This window comes from Aptenodytes forsteri, unplaced genomic scaffold, assembly GCF_000699145.1.
Source record: "Aptenodytes forsteri isolate BGI_AS27 unplaced genomic scaffold, ASM69914v1 Scaffold309, whole genome shotgun sequence".
Taxonomy (NCBI): Eukaryota; Metazoa; Chordata; class Aves; order Sphenisciformes; family Spheniscidae; genus Aptenodytes; species Aptenodytes forsteri.
The window spans coordinates 3,927,726-3,944,935 of record NW_008795857.1 but is presented as its reverse complement, the minus strand read 5'-3'; positions in this window follow the sequence as shown (position 1 = coordinate 3,944,935).

Genomic DNA, 17,210 nt, shown 5'->3' with positions numbered 1-17,210 from the left:
AACCCCCCCATCGGCAGGCCCTGCCAAGGTGGGGAGCCGGGGGGGCACAGGGATAGGCCCGCCGGGGAGGGAGGCAGGGCTTGGCGCTGCCCCCGGGGAAGGGGACCCCGGCCTGCCTCACCCGCATGCCCGGCTCTGCCACCATGTACGTCCTCACCTTCGCTGGCCTGGGTCAAAGCCCAAGGGCCCCTAAGGCTCTTCCTAACCCTTTGCCGCAGGGGTTGCCCGTGGCTGTCCAACCCGTGGGGCTGCAGAGCTGCCCACCAAGGGCCAAGGCACTGGGGCAAGCGGTCGCCTGGAAGGGGCATCGCCCACCTCATGCTGCAGAGGCAGCGGAGGGGAGAAGCCTGAGCTTTCTTCTGCGATCGTTGGTAGTGCTGGGCTGTCAGCCCTGGCTCTTTGTTCCCTCTCCTCCCCACCTACCGTACAATCGTCTGACTGTTTCAGGCACGCACAGCTCTGGCCACTCAGCCCCTCCCCTTGCAAAAAACACGAGACCAAAGAAACTCCTCTCTCATCGGCATCAGATGAAAGATGGGGAGGAGACCTTTCCCATGCGGTACTGGGCTTTCAGTGGTATTTCTACATGGGGCTGGAGTATCTCTCTGGCTCTGACCCAGGCAACGGGTTCCTGTTGCCAGCTGACTGTTCTCGGGTGGCCACACTTGTGTGGTCATCTTGGGGTGGGCAACAGGGCTTCTGCTGAAACTCCGAAACACTTGGGGGGTAGGGATGGGGGAGAGCAGAATGGGCACTTCCAGGTGGGGGCTTTCAGTCCAGCTGGAGGCCTTGGAGGCTAATTGCAGTGCCCTCATTGCTGTGGGCGATGGCCTCAGTGGAAAGATGTGGGCTCAGTCCAGAGGTGCCCATCTTGTAGCAGCTCGGGAGAGAGCCCATGTTGTGGGGCAGCCATGCCAGACATCAGGCTTGTCACAGCCACTTGTCCTTTGCCAAATGTGGTTCTCTGACCATCACCGCCCTCCTCTGCTCTGCAGTCCCTTCTCTCCCTTCCCACTAGACTTTCAAGCTGCCTCCCTTTAGCATCGCTCCCCCTTCTCCTCACCCTGACACTACAGCTCACTCCCTTTCTCACTAAAGACCACCCATTGCCATGGTAACATTGCCTTTTACAAAGTTGTCAAGCAGACACAAAGATATGTTTCTCCCCTGCTTTACAGCCCCCCTCCCTGCCATCCCAGTTAATAGGCCAGGACTTTGCCTGTAGGGAGGAGGTGGAGGGCTCTTGCATTTCATTTTCATTGTGGAGGGAGAGGTTATTCCAATTCCTTTGCTCCAAAAGTGCTGAAGCCTGTGGCCACCGGAGGGAAAGAGCTGTCATTCATGGACCACCTGAAAGCCCTTGAGGGCAATGGTACCAGAGGCGGATACTGGTAGTGCAGATACTGGTAACACTGGCCCTACATAGGGGAACAGCATCTGCCAGTTAGAGGGGACAGACCCATGAAAGACTTAAAAGAGGGGAATTCAGACCTGCGTTTGATCCACTATGAACAGAAAATACCTCTGCTGTGATTCTGTTCTGCTGCTGCCTCCCCAGGGAGCTCTGGATTTTTTCAGCTCATGGAGATGTAGCTAACTGGCCTTTCTCCAGGGCTGCTGGCACCTCTTGCTGCCACAGCTACACCATGAATAGTGTTGGTACTACCTACATGACAGTACTGGCACTGTCTAATTTAAAACTACCCTGGGTACACCCATGGTTCAATGCAGCTGTGGCTATGACTGCACTGTAGACAACAGCTTCTACTCATCAATCTCTCGTTGACTTTTCTTTCCCTTCCCTTCTCTCTTATATACATCTCCTTGTCCTCTTTTGATGGATCTGCCCCAGGCCTTTGCAACTCTGAATAAAACCTTTCCTTCTTCCTCCCTCTCATGGCTTTTCTGCTCTTTCACTTTGGCCATGAAGTTCTTTCTGCTTGAAACCAGTGAAGGATCCCCCACATCCCCTTGTCCGTTTGTCAATCTGGTCCCTCTCAATTTATTATTTTTATTGTAGAGTCGCTGTACCAGCCTGTCACCTCTTCTCTTACCTTCCTTCAAGTCCTCCGTAAGTCTTCACCTCTTCCACAGACTCCCCTCCCCTGAGTTACCTTACTACCATCAGCACTGAACTTTCTGCCCTGGCCAAGTCTCTGCTTCACCCCTCCAAGATGTTTGTCTAGAGGTGGGTTTGTAGTCACAGTGCAAAGCCTTGGGCCACTCTGCTGGTGTCAAGTGCTGTGACTTGCCACATGCTACCGTAGTGCATCTGTGCTGGGCTTTTGCACCACAGCTGTGCAGCAGAGCTTGGTGTGAACATCAGGAGCTGTTTGCAAATGTGCTGCTGAAACTGCTGACTGCCCCAAAGCGGGAGTACATTTACAGCACCTGAGAACTGCCTTTGAACATTCAAATTCAAAGCAAAGGTGTTAAAATAAAATAAAATTAAAAAAAGGCAGCTGGCCTAAGGAGAAGAAGGAATGGTATTAATAATGTTTATGCTTTGGCAACCCCAAGAGACAAAATGGCTTATAAAGGAAAAGAGTTTCATCTCCTAACATCTTTTGCAGCAAATGGGAGATTCTGAGAGGAAACTAGAACTGGTGCCGCTAAAATGAAGAAAAGAATAGAAACTGTTCCTGACATACACACCTGGATGCATCCCAATATAAGCCACATATTTCAATAAAATAAAAATAAACATGTAGGCGATTCCAGGCTTTAATTATCTTTGACAAACTCCACTGTCAAAGTCCTTCTGACCGACTGTAAATTTTGCATCCTCCTGAGCATGAATGAGAATTAGGAGGAAAATTATGGTAAATGAGGCTGTAGAAACAATGGACTTTCCCAGAGGCTGAGAAAAGTCCAGAGAGAGGAAAATCTGCCAAGCTAGAAGTGCGAAGGCACCCCTGACCCCACTGCTCTCGTCCCTACGTGTTCCTTCCCCAGTGAGGAAAACTGTAAACTCAGCAACACCCATGACAATCAGCAGGGTCAAATCCAAACATGAACTTTGTTTGCAAGTCAGAGCTTGGCCTAAATCCTTCTATGGTCCTCCCACGTTCCAGCCATTGTTCTAGTCCAAACATTTACCAGCGCTGTGCTCTAGTCTTCTGCTTATTCCCTTGGTCCTTTTCTCTAACTTTTCTTTCCATTCCAATTTTTCCTGGAGATCTTGCCAACACTCCACCACAGTATGTCAGGAGCATCCGCTCCATGCTAATGGATCCTTTCATTACTGTCTGGTCTCCTTCACTCTGGCATGAAGGCTGGAGCCCTGGCCTTCCTGCAAAACTCAGGCGTTGCCATGCCAGTTCACCTCTACCAGGGAGCGCTCCTCCCATGGGATCTTATTGGAATACCGTGCCTTAGGTGCAGAGTTCTGGTAAGCACCTTCTCCCCTCCCTGTAGTCACAGAACAAACACAGACCTCTACAAAACGCAAGACAGACCTTAGGTGACCTGGATGTTTCTCTGGGTGTTCATCTCTCTCCACTGACTATAAAGGAAAGCCAAGGCTTTATGAGGCCGCCATCTTGTGTTAAGTGGGATGAATTCAAGTCTTGCTGGACACTGTATTATTTTCCTATTGTAGCTTTTCTTCCTCCCTAATAACAGATAGGCTGTGATCCCATGAGAAAAGCCTCTCAAGAAACAGGATACCTTTTCTCCCCATCCACATGCCATTCTTTGGCTCTCTAGCCTAGCTAGAGTTCAGATAGCTGCTGTTCTCCCAGGGCAGTGAGGTCTGCTGTGTTCAGCTATAGCTATTGATTTTTAGGCAGGACCTGTATCTAACCCAGGTGGGTTCTGTTCCTCCACTTCCCAGCTATATTCCTTGGAGTAATCTATATTGCCCCAAACTCCTAGGATACCTCTCACATGCACATAGGATAAGCCTACGTCATGCAGTCTCAGCCTGAATATCATGGGCCTCTTCATCAGCTAGGACAAATCAGCACAGTTCCAGTGCCTCCAGCAAGGCTGTGCTGATTTACACCAGTTAAGGAGTCAGCCCCCTTGCATCATAGAGGTAATGCCAGCCCTTAACTACATAGCACAGATCTCCTGGGCTGCCTGGAAGGCTCACAGTCCCTCTTGGGCTGCCTTCTTCACTTCTGATTGCTTGTGAAATTGTTATAGCTGGAGGAAAGTCACTGTTATAAAAAGGCACGTGCTACCCACAATATTGTTTCTAACTTTGACAAGCTTGCCCCATCCTATATTGCTCCTCCAAGCTCCCAGCCATGACAAGACACTTTGGCCCCTTCTCTCAGCCTTTCCAGAGCTACCCTGGGAATCTGCAGAGCCACCGGGTAAGCAGCAGCATAAAACATTCAGCCATCACTAGTTAAAAAAGTCTGTCATGCTCTGCAGGAGGGAAACCATTCAGCTTGTGTGTGGTGGCACCCCCGAGCATGGAGAGGCTGCACAACCAGCACAAGAAAACCTGATCAGAAAAGCGGTGTTTAAAGGCCAGTGACTTCTGATCCTTTTCGCTGTCACCTCCTCCTATCCGACATCACTGACTTCCCCAGAGCTGCCTCTCCTCTCTACCTGTCCTTCTCCTCTTATGAACAGACCAGCAAAACGCAGTGGACTGTCCAAGAGTTAATTCAGTAAATTGATCCTCCAGGCTAGGTCGGATCATACCTGTTTCCTGAGCACAATTTTTGTTGGCTTGTAAAATAATCATTTGGCTTGTTCTGATCCCAGTTGCAGGTGCATCTATGAGCAGCATGAAAAGATTTCAAGGTCAGGATATGATACTGCTTCCTCTATTCTCTTCACAATGAAAGAGGCCAAAAGATCCTGTCTGTTCCCAGGCATAATCTCCTCAAATACCTAATTCAAAATTACATAGAAAATTGAGACTTTTTTGGAGGTGCACAGCAGAAGAGCAAGGAGCAACAGAACAAGTTGTAGCAAGAGAAAATATAATTAGATATTAGGAAACATTTTTTCACAATGAGGGTGGTCAAACACTGGAACATGCTGTCCAGAGATTGTGTAACATCCAGCCCTGGAGATCTTCAGAGCTCAACTGGACAAAGCCCTGAGCAACTTGATCTAGCTCTGAAGGTGGATCTAATATAAAGATTGGCCATGCTTTGAGCAAAGGCTTGGACCAGGTGACCTCCAGAGGTGCCTTCTAACCTAAATTATTATATGAGTTATGAATCTGTAATTGCAGGAGCCAGCTGTGCTCCCCTATGTCACAGTCCCCTATGCAGCACCCTGCAGCAACTTCAAAATCTTCTCTGCCAGTTCATTCTGTCTCGGTCCTGAATCACTTGGGGAGCCTCATTAGAGAAGCCCAGGTGACTCCCAGCAAAGTGGAAGCTTAAGAGACTGATCTGACAGTCTCCGTTGCACACCCTCAAACCACCTGGACAGCCCACAGCAGGGAGTGACGGAGCCTGGATTGACAGCACATCCTGCACAGGGAAGCACCACGTGGGTCATGCTGCCCATGCAGGAATGTCTCTTCAAATGTGTCACGGTACCATCCCTGGCTCCACGGTACTCATTCCCCTGGCTGACCATGCTCCCCTTCTGCACGAGGAGGTCTGCTAGAAAGCAGAATGAAATTGCTGAATATATAAATTACTGTCCCCCTCCTATGCCAGGACACTTGCAAAGTGTTTAGGTAACATCCTTTCCTGGTGAACTCCTGTGGCAGTGTAGTGTTGTAGATATACCTAGAGGCTCCTCCTCACAGGAAAGAAATGGTTAACACATGGGACACCAGGTCCCAGAGCCACCTCAACACTCTCAGGGTTATTTTCGAGGGACACTCCCCGGATGGTCAGAAAGGAAAGGCAAAAGACAAAGGCTAAGAGCCCCATAAGCATCTGCTAGCCATGTAGAAAATCCATCTAGGGTTGCTCTTTCCTGCTGCCTAAATCCACTCCTCTTCCTTACTCCTCCTACTCTTCAAAAAGGAGCCAGATGACCCCAGAGGGTGATGATAGCCTACAACCCAATGTGCCCAGGTTTTAGAATCCCTTAGGATCACCTTTTGCTTAGGTTGCCATGCTGCAGAAAGAAACTGTTGCCCTCTCTTCAGTGTCCCCAAAGCACATGCCTCTGGGAGCAGTGGTAGAAAAATCAGGAGAGGCAGGGAGTGGTAGAGGCTTGAGACGTGCCTTTGATGTGGGAAGCAGCTACCATTTGGGGTTTGGACATGGACCATTCCATGCAGATGAACACATACATATGCATTTATATGTACATCCCATTTCCCAGCCATCAGCATGCAGTATGTTTCCCTACCACACCCAACATCCTCCTGGAAACTGTGTGCGCTGCTGAGCAAGCAGTACAGCCCCAAATGAACTCACACTGGCAACTGGTGGAGGAACAGAAACACCTAGCTGGCTTTCTCCACAGCAATGGCAATTCAGCCACTGAATTCTCAATCTGATCCCCAGGGAGATTTATAAAATACCTTCAAAGGATGAGCTGGGAGCTAGAATTCACAGTCCCTCTGGAAAGTAACACTCATGGACTCAGTAAGTACACTATTTTATGACACAGTACTGCTTATTCCTCAAAACTTCTCATTCCTCACCCTTTCACAGGTGCTAACCACCTTTTTCTTGAACTGCCCAGTTGATTACCAAAACTAAACTAAACTCAAAGCGTTTGTTCTCAGCCAGTGCCTAGCAGGAGTTTGCTGTTTGTGGTTCAAAACTGAAAAGGAGGCTTTTGTGCCTGAAAGTTTTCCCATTTTTTTTCAAATTATATCATTTGATCGAAAGAAATTGTCCCTCCCTAAAAGCCTGATCTGCTTCATAGCTCTTAGGGCTTGGTAGTTGCAGCAGTGTTATTGCTAGTGCCATGGAGAAGCTGTGCTTGCCAGAGTGAGCCAGCATGACTCATCTGCTGAAGAAGGCTTAGACTAGAAAGCAAAGAAAACCCTAAATCCACAATGAGGGCCAGAATGGTAACAACAGGCAGAGATGTGGACACACAGTGACACGGCAGCAGGTGACCAGGGCAAAGGAACTGTGTGCACATCATGTAACTTGGGAAAACACATACTGCATGGTGGGAAGTGCTGCAGAAACAAGGGCCCTTAGACTTTTCCATCCAGCCCTCCTCCAGCTGTGACAGGAAAAGAAGATTGCACAAATGGCCAGGAAAAAGGAAATGATCTCTTAGATCCTGTGAGGATGGAGAAAAATAAGAGCAGCTGAAAGTGGTGCTGCAAAGGATCTGAAGTAGCATTACAGGGCCTGGGTGGGATAAATGAGCCAGCTGGATTGTTAATGCTGTGGGATGCAATCTATTTAGATGTGACAGAGATCGGAGCAGGGATGATACTTCCCATACTTCCGGGTCTTTCCACACACCGTGGAATATCAGCAGATACTAACGGGAAGTTTAATGGCTAGAGTGAGATGAGCACACACATATAATACAGCAGGAGAAAAATCAGAGTTGGTGTCTGCTGTGAGCATGCACAGCTCAAGAAAGAAATCAGTGAATTCCTGCCTAGTCACATAACACTCATGGCAAGGTCCCAGTGCTTGGTAGTCATGGAGGATTTTAATTACAATTCCCACATGTCTGCTGGGGAATGCACAATGCTAAACACCAGCCAGCAGGGACTTTCTCAAAGAGCTTCTATACCATTTTCTGATTCAAAGCGCTGGAGAGACGTGTTAGGCTGATAGCTCAGTAAACCAGTAATGGGATATGGAGCCTTTCACCTCCAGGTCACCTTCTAGTGACCCATGGTTATTACCATCTGATTGCTGTTGCCTGTGTGAAATGAGGTGAGGAGCTTGGACCAGTTCCTCATGTTGCACAAAACCCACCGCTGCAATTGGTGCTAATTGGCCCCCATGGTTGCCAGCCTCCGCAGGAGGACAGGGCTCCCTGGCTCCCTGCTCCCTCCTGGGAGGCATCCCTGGCGAGGCATCAGCCCAGTGCCCCCAGGGCTGGAGCTCGGGTGGTTGGGTGGGCTGGAGCTCTATGAGGGTCCTTTCCTGGTGGGGAAGGCTCTCTGGGAGGAGGGCGATTCCTCAGCGCAGGGAAGGATTAGGAAGGGCCGTCTCCTTTAAGAACGGGAGAAGCCCCCCTTTCAGCAGGCTCTCCCAGCTGACGCACAATGGCATGCCACCTCCTCGACTGCACAGAAATGATAATCAGAGGTTCAGCAAACAGGAGAGAAAGAGAGCTGCTCCCTGCCCTCCCGCCCCCCCCATCGCATGACTCGTGTCACACGAGATGAGGTGGCAGATGGGTCGTCAGGGCCGCATTGGCTTTTTTAACCCCTTCCTCCCCCTCCCAGCCCGCTCCCAGAGGGGTGTGTAGGGGGACCGGCAAAGGGAGGAAGCCCTGGCCCAGAGGCTGGTTTTGCCATGGTGAGGAGTCCAAGCCGTTTGCACTGAGGGCCATGCTGTATAATGTCAGTATCACAGTGTTACACCAGTTGCTTGTTTAAAAGATCGTATCTGTGCTAAGGTATTTGGATCCATCCCATCTCAGTCAGCAGCTCTTCCAGGCTCCCACGTCCAGACAGGGGAGATGTATCCGAAAGGGATGCGGGGAGTTGGCACATCACAGAGGGATGGAAAAAAAACAGGATGAAAGCACCTTCCTGTCCAGGGGCTCCGTCTGCTTTACTATGTGGGCATTATTCACACAGGTTGGCAGGGAAAAGCTCCCACTCTCCCCCTCCACCTCAGCACCGACTGCCAGCATTTGCTTAGCCAAGTAAACTTCACTGGCCCAACCCCTATGAGGTAGTGCTACTCCTGGTGCAGGGGCAAAGCCTGTGTGACTCCTCAGGGTCTTTTGCCACCCGTTTTCTCCCAGGATGCTCTGAACCTCAGCAACTTGAGGAATGGCTGCAGGAGGATGCACCTACCCGGTACCTGCCTGTCTTTGGTGCCTTCTTTTTTCCAGCTGTGATATGTGCTGTCAAAAAGAAAGAGCCTGGAAATCCAAGCTGAGCTCTGCTACTGATTACATTGCTTCAGTCCAATCCCATTACCCCTGCTCTACAGGGACCTGGAGTTATGCCACTGTTTATTACCAGGCATTATTAACATTAGAAATCATAGTTCCTGGCACAAAGGTTAAGGGGGAGTTGGGGCATCTTCAGTGAATTCTGCAGCATTTCCAGCATTCTTTGGGAGTGTGGTATTGTTGTTCTGTTGTGTCACATTTATTATGTGTGTGCTGCTTGTACTCGATCCCTTTGGCACATTTTAAAAGGCCACACCATGCAAAGGGATGCTGCTCAGGAGGAGGCCATGTGTGCTCTGTTAATGCAACCAGTGCTTTGCTTCTGGAGATGTGTTCGGTATATCACCATGAGCCACAGTTTTGCAATGCCAGCGCCACCCAGAACTGCACAGCTTTACAGTTGCCTTTGCTCCTGCCTTGCAGCCTCCCCACTAGCCTAGCCCTGGCTGCCCAGGTCTGCTCTGTGCCTTGCTCCTGCCCCACAGCCCCTGCTATGCCCTTCTTCCAGCTCTGCCAAAGCCCTTTTCTCTCCATTGCTATAATTTTATTCAATTGCAAATTCTTAATCTTTACTAAATTAATGCATTGCAGTAGCCCCGTCTCTTGTGTCATCCCCCACAAGAAATACCCAGCTGACACTGAACAAAAAATACCCATGTCAAGTGTCGGCTTAGAAGCAGAAACTCAGTAGCATAGGGTAGGGGTCAGCAATCTTTGAAGGACCACATGCTGCATTGTAGTTTTCTATCCTAAGTTACTGTGAGCATGCAGTTAATCAGTGGCATCTTGCCCTCTATGGGAAGCAGTGGGTGCCCAGCTCCAGCTAAATGTTGAAATGAGGAGAAGCTGGGAGCCCTGATCTCTTGTGGAGACAAGTTCAGAGTGCAGCAGGCAAAGGTTACTGCTCGCTGTGTTTGACAGCCTGCCGGCAGGCTGCCCCTGCTGCCTCCCACCAGGAAAGGGCTTTCTTGCTCACCCACCCCTCACTTTTCCTTTCCACACCTGATGCTGTCATGAAATACCGTAGACTGAAAAGCTGCTTCAGTCTGGGCAGGAGGGACTGGCAAGATTTTGCTATGATCCAGTACTCAAAGGCAGTGTCTGCGTACACAAGATGTGTAACTTGCTTTCCTCCTCCATGTTCAGCTTCCCAGAGGTCAACATGCAGAATTTAGGAAGGCAGAGGCTCTTCTTCATCCTTAAAAAGTTCCTAGATCTCGGCCAGTACAATCCTGATGCAGTGAGCAATGCTGTCGAGTTAACAGCCATGGGTTTTCCAGAACCGCACCCAACCATCCATTTAACATGCCAGTGGCATTCCTTCCCTCGTAAAAACAGACATCGCCAGTGTTCCAAATCCAGAAGAGACCTGTGGATTCAGGGGTCCCACCAGAGCCACCTGACCTCTGCAGGAATCTCCATGGACCTCCGTGGCCACTGGACTATGCTCTGAATGAGCCGGAGTCCTGCCCTTACAAGAATATGGTGCTCTGTCTGCTCTTCCCCTCTTGCATTCGGGAAAGAGCCCATCTGGGTTGACAAAACCTGCAGACAGTAGCTCCATCTGCATGTAGGGTTTTCAATCCATTTTCTGCTCATGCAGCTTCTCCGTGAGAACTGCAATTCCCTGTCAGACCATGCCATGCCTCGAATCAGAGCTGGAGTTAGGCTTGGCTGCTTCAAGCCGCCAGTGCTGCTGTGGGGCGCAAGGCCAGGCTGGAAGACAGCTCGGACAGCACAGTGCCAGGGGGTCAGAAGCAGACCCAGGGGCTCACTGGAGGAGCGGGGTGCGCTGGGCACAGCCCATGGCAGTGCCACGCTTGCAGGAGAGGGGAAGGTGCAGAGGCTTTCCCCTGGGTGCAGGTTTGGTTGATGGTGGTGTTGGAGCAGCCCGAGCCGCCTGGCAGCGCGGGAAAGCCTTGCTATTGTTCTCTGGTTGACAAAAAGAGACCACGAAACAGATGTGCCACAACCCGGGCTCTTCAGGACGCAGATTGCTCTGTAGATTTGAGCTGATCAGTGACACTCACTGTCTCCCACCCTCCTCCCCATCCTGCTGTACATGTGTTTCAAAAGACAATTACATTTGTATTTTACAAAATACACTACTCATAAGAGGAGAGGAAGCCACCACGCTCCCTGCCCCCACTCCTCCAGGCCCCCATTAAGCCTGTTTGCCTGTGATTTCTTCCAACAGACAGAGCCAGTCTGTTAGCAGTTAAGTTAAACAGAGCTTGTCCTGTAATAACCCCGTTCAGGCTGCTAATTGGTACCAGCACCTAGTCCCTGCCTGCTCTTTGCCGCTGGCAGGGCTTGGCTCTGCAGTGCTCCTGCAGCAACCCTGCTCGTGTCAGCGAGAGAAGGGATGTCACCTGCTGGCCTTTGCTCTGGGATGGGGACTTTCCCATCAGGGCACAGGCATCAGTGGTGGGGGGAGGCGAGCAAGGACGGGAAGGAGCTCCACTAGAGAAAGAAACGACCATGTCCCTGGATGCGCTCTGTTCCCCGCCGCTGTAATTGAAGACAGCAGTTGCTCTGCCTGATCTGGCCACAAAGTCACCCTAGTCCTCTCCTTATGACATCACAGTGCATTGCTGTGGAAACAATGATGACATCCCAACATTGCCACAGCAACATATGGCTTCACAGTGGGGAAGGCAGACAAGGTACCATGCGAGCTGGACACAGCTGTATGGTGTTGTTTGAACATTAGACCTTCTCAAGGTCCCATGAGGTGCCCAGCTTCCCTGGAGATGCACTATCACTGCTACCGAAATGCCTCAGGGTTATCTAGTAACACACAGCCCTCCTACAGCACCATGCACTAGGAACAATTCAAGTTAAGCAACAGGTGAAAAAGATCCTGGGAAAGACTGCATTTGCAGTGCTGCCCAGTCCCTTGGAGAACCCAGATGACAGGCAGTTTCCATAGCCAAAGTCAGAGAAGGTTTGTTGTTTGGTGTTCATAGCACCTAGGTTCAAATCCTTTGGATGACCTGTGGGAGTACGATACTATTTCACTTCCATAAGAAACTGTATTTTAGTGCTCAAGATAATTCTAGGCATCACATTCCAGTCCCCTGCACAAAATAGGCAGAATGATTTTTGCAGTCATTTTCCTCTCAAAAAACATACTTGCTCATCTGCTCAGGGATCAGCAACACCCACTATTTGTGAGGAGCCACCTCTGCTAACACACACTGAATTTCAAATATTTGCTGTTAAGTCACAGGACAAACCAAAACACCAGGAAAAAAAAAAAAGACCTGACAGGATTTTTTCATCGATTAAATCAACAAACAAATGCGAGGAGAACCAACTTCATAGTGAGTGCAGTTCAAGGAAAAGAATGAGAAGGCTGAATCTGACAGGCTGCCGATTGTGAAATATTTGTGCCACTCCTATATTATTATTAGTCACTTGTACATTTCTGAAGCGGTTAACTCATTAATCCTCACAGGGCCCATGGGAGGTAAGACAGTCATTACCCATTAAGGGAAAGCCCTGGTTGTCAGTGGTGCCAAATGTTTTGGCTGCAGGGAGGCTGCCAGAGAAGAGGATGCTCTGAACTGTTGGGAGGTAGGGCTCTGCTGGGGCGGCACAACATCTTAGAAGTTCTTCTCATTTTGGCTGTATCCAGGGTCAAACTGGTCCCCATGCTGCCCAGACAGGCCTCCCTGCAGTATGGAAGTGCTTCCAGGCACTGAAGGAACGATCTGTGCCTGCATCCTTCTCTGAAGGCCTTTGTTTTGATCCTGAGGGAATGGTCTCAGGGCCCAGACACTCCCAGACAGGACTATCTGTCAGGCCTGATGCTGATCCCAGTAACTCCTGGGAATGACAGGAGCACAGGGTCTTTATCCTGAATCCTGCCACATCTTTGTGTTGGCTCCCCAGGGGAGCAACTGGAAGGGCATCCTCATGCACAGCAGCCCTGCAGTGAAGGGGCCCTGCATATCCCTTGGGCCCGCAGAGCAGAGGAGGAATGCGGCATGCCTTTCCCCACCGGCATTATTCGAAGGCCGGGCTCCAAGATCCCACCCTGCACACATTCTTGGGAGGAAAAAGAAATTTCTGTGTTCACTGCCGAAGTGCCAAGGAGTGTGTTGATGCAGCCCCCGCTGCGAGAACAGTGTTTGGTGCTGCTCACCAAGCCACCCTCGTCCTCATTAGGCAGGGCTCCAAGCTTCCCTGACTCCTGGCTCCTCAATCCTGGAGCTATCCATGGTTTGTGCAACACGCCTAGTTCTCATGGTCTTGCTCATTGCAAACATCTGACTTCACGCACAGTTCCCACTCCAGCACTGTAGCATCTAAATCATCCCGTACACATCACACAATTGTTCAGCTCAGATCAAGCGAACCCAGCTTTCTCCCGGCTCTGAAAGGATACTAATGATCCCTCTGTGCTGCTTGGTGGTGTGGGGACACAGCCTGGGCTCTCTGAAGGAAACAGCACGCTCGTGAGCATTGCTAGACATTACGTGCGTCCCACCTGGGAGACACTACTCCAGAGGTGGCTGCATTTCTGTATCACAGTGCATTTGAGACGTGTGCTGGGATCCTTAGGAATGACAGACAACACAGCTGTGGAGAAGATAAATTATTTGTTGCAATTACTTAACTGACTTCTTAATTTAAGGAATTTTAGGAATCTCTGCTCAGGGGAAAAAGCTCAGAAATGGGAGATGCACCCTGAAGCTCCAGGGAGTGGAAGAGGAACTTGATGAATTTAGAAGCTGGCAAAGCCCTGCTGGTGTGAGAAACCGTTCAGGAGAGTCCCAGCCAGCTGCAGCATCTCCACACAGAAGTGGCCAGCAGCCTCAGTGGTTGGACCAGAGGGAAAACAGCAGTCTGGGCTGGCTGTGAAGCCCAAAGCTTTTGGATCTGAGGGGCAGAAGCTATACAACCAGCACTTTCCATGTCTCTGAGTTAGTGGAGTAGTTTTAGGCAACCTTGATATGAAAGAGCAGTGAGAACTTGCAAGCCAGATGGTTCTCATTAGTGGTTAATTTTCTTGGTGTGAGGGATAAAAGCACAAAAAGAGCTAAAGCAGCTCCCAGCCTTTGGGTGGAGGGGAGGGGAATGACTACACAGGATCACCCTTTCCCCAGGCAGTGGCTCTAGAGCTTGGCACGACCCTGCAGCAGGGAAAGGGGGAACTGCCAGCCCTATGCTGAGCTTGGCAGTAAGTCTAAGAGTCTGCTCCCAACCAAAAAAAGGGGCTTAGTGATGGGGGTAGAGAGAGAGGGACCTGGCAAACTGAGAAGAAGGGTTGTGGGAGAGGACTATTCCAGCAACCTGTAGATGCAGCAGGTTGGATGCACAGCAGTGTGAGCATTAACATGGGCTGGAGAGAGGGGATGTGAAGCCAGAGCGAATAAATATGCCAGAGCATCTCTGGTGAGTAAGCCTCTGGCAGCTGGGGAGAAGGGACTCCAAAGCCAGAAGAGCACATTGTGGCTCTATAGGGTGATGGTGGCATGGAGCCCTCAGGCTGTACTGCCTCCCTGCGCTGTTGTCCCAGGCTGAGTGCCTGGCACCACATCTCCCAGCCTTCGGGAGCTGAACAGGGAGAGACCTGGGCAACAAGGGCATGAGTACACTGGCTGTGCTTTGAAAAGCTGCATGAGCAGGGTGTTTCTGGAGCTTGTAGGCTCGTAGGGGTCTCGTGGTTTTCTGAGGATCCCTCAGGGAAGCTGATATACCTAGGCTTAGAGCTGAAATAGCAGCAGCTGGTGTCCCAGTGCTGTTTCCAGACCTCTTCCTTTAGGTATCTGGCCCCGGATTGAATACAACCAGCTGGGAAGCACAAAAAAAAAAATACATGGAACCACCCTTGCACCCATTTTCTGGCATTTTAAGAGCCATCAGCCTGCCATCAAGTCAGTGGAGCACTACTGCAGGTCTCAGATCAGTCCCGTAAACTGGCAGCCATTGGCAGGCAATAGTCTGATCTTTTGGTGTTGAAGAACCAGCGTTAAAAGACAGTACTCTGGAGAATGGTCCCAGGGCTGAGGAGTGAGCAGATGAAGGATTGTGTCCTCCTCCCAATGGCCAAACGGTGATGTAGCAAATCTTCACTGCACCCCCTTCTCATATGTTTGGAGCAGCTGTGAAACAACTGGCTGTGCTGACCTTTCAAACAATAGTTGAGTCCTCTGAAATATCTAAGAAGCGACTCTGTGTGTCTTGGTGCCCTTGCATCCAGCTGTTTGCATGCTTGGGCAGATCTGCTGCTTTGGGACCTATCCACTTGAAGACTTCATTGTGCAGTTTTGTTCGCTCTTCTGAATGCTCAGAATTTTTGAAAGGCAAGGTGGCAGCTCCCAGAAACGAGGGTTAGTCCTTCCAACCATAGTGCACCAGCCCTGTTCAAGCCCTGCTCGCAGCTGCGAGCCATGACAGACTGTAAATCTGAGGGCTGGAGTGAGAGAACAGCTGGGTGGCCATCAGAGATGGCTGGGAGGGGAACAACGACGGGGGGGAGCCATCAAGGCCACTGCCTGGCTTTCGATGGGTCCTAGGAACTGGCAATGTTCAGCAGATGTTAATCTGCTCTTTTGGCAATTCCTGGCAATCAGCTTCCTTCGACAGCTGAAGGAGGAAAAAAGTTACTTGATCCCAAACCTGAAGGAGTTGGTGTGAAACATATCTTTAGCTTGTTTCTGAATTGCTTTAAAGTATAAAAGGGGAAGGTAGGAGAGGGAAATGAACAAATACACACTGAATATTCACTCTACGCAATAAAAACTCTCCATTAACTCATGTCCCATTTTCAAACAGATTATTTGCCTTTGGGTTTTCTGCTTTCTTAAGTTTGTGATTTTGAATGATTTGGAGAAGGGATTTTAGTCTCTTGAGATCCCACAGGCAACCATCAAGATAGTCAGGCATGTGGTCTCACCACGTGCTTGTGGCTCCTTCTGCTGGAGGCTCCACCAGCCTGTTAGATAGCTTCACATTTGTTTGCAACCTTCCCGTAAAGAGGGGATGGAGTATTTTTCCCTTTCTACAGCTGAGGAACCTGAGAGCCTCAGCTCATGCTGCAGATCTGTGGCTGGGAACTGAATCCATACCCAACGATCCCAAATGCCTTAACTGTAAAAAGTGTCATTGTGAAATCCTTTGTTCGAGCTGTCTTTTCAGTTGTGTGGTGCTGTTTCTGGATTCGATGGACCACCCTAGAGCACAATGTTATCTTCTAAACCCAAAAGTGAATCTATCATTTAATTACCGCCAGGGCACGAACCCTATTCACTTGCTGAGCTCACAAAACTTCCTACAGAAATGCTTGTCAGCTGCAGAGAAAATTATTCCCAGTTAAAATTGAATTCACAGTTGGAAAAAAAAATCCTCTGATGATTGACCATTTGTATCACAGCTGTCTTAAGGGTGAGAGAGACTAGGGACTCGCCGTGCTGCGTACTTGGAATAGAAGTCAGTCCTTGACTCAAAGATTTAATGCTCAGGCAGGGTCCCACTGGAGGAAGCGCTCTGCGCTCCCTGGCCTGTGTGATGTGAATGGAGGCACAAGTAAGGTGGCTTTCCCAGCTTCAAATCCAGCTGATTCAAATGCAAAACTGAAAACTCCTGAGCCCCATTCCAGCGCCTGACCTGTGGGATGGTCCTGCCTCTCTGATTTTTCTAAGCTTTTAAATTGGAGCAAGCGTGCAACATAAGCCAAAAGAGTCCGAGGTAAACCTCTCATTCGCAGGTAGCCACAACCATGTTCTTCAGATCCAGACACCAGTGTCACAAGAACATGCAGAAATGTTCTCTACCACCAGAGTATGCGTCCCTGTCCTTGATTCTGAATATACAGGCTGACTTTTAATTAGCAGCTGTGCTGGTTTTGGCTGGGGTAGAGTTAATTTTCTTCATAGCAGCTAGTATGGGGCTGTGTTTTGGATTTGTGCTGGAAACAGTGTCGCTAATACAGGGATGTTTTCGTTACTGCTGAGCAGTGCTTACACACAGTCAAGGCCTCTTCTGCTTCTTACACCACCCCACCAGCGAGTAGGCTGGGGGTGCACAAGAAGTCGGGAGGGGGCACAGCCGGGACAGCTGACCCCAACTGACCAAAGGGATATTCCACACCATATGACATCATGCTCAGCATATAAAGCTGGGGGAAGAAGGGGGAAGGGGGGGGATGTTCAGAGTGATGGCATTTGTCTTCCCAAGTAACGGTTACATGTGATGGAGCCCTGCTTTCCTGG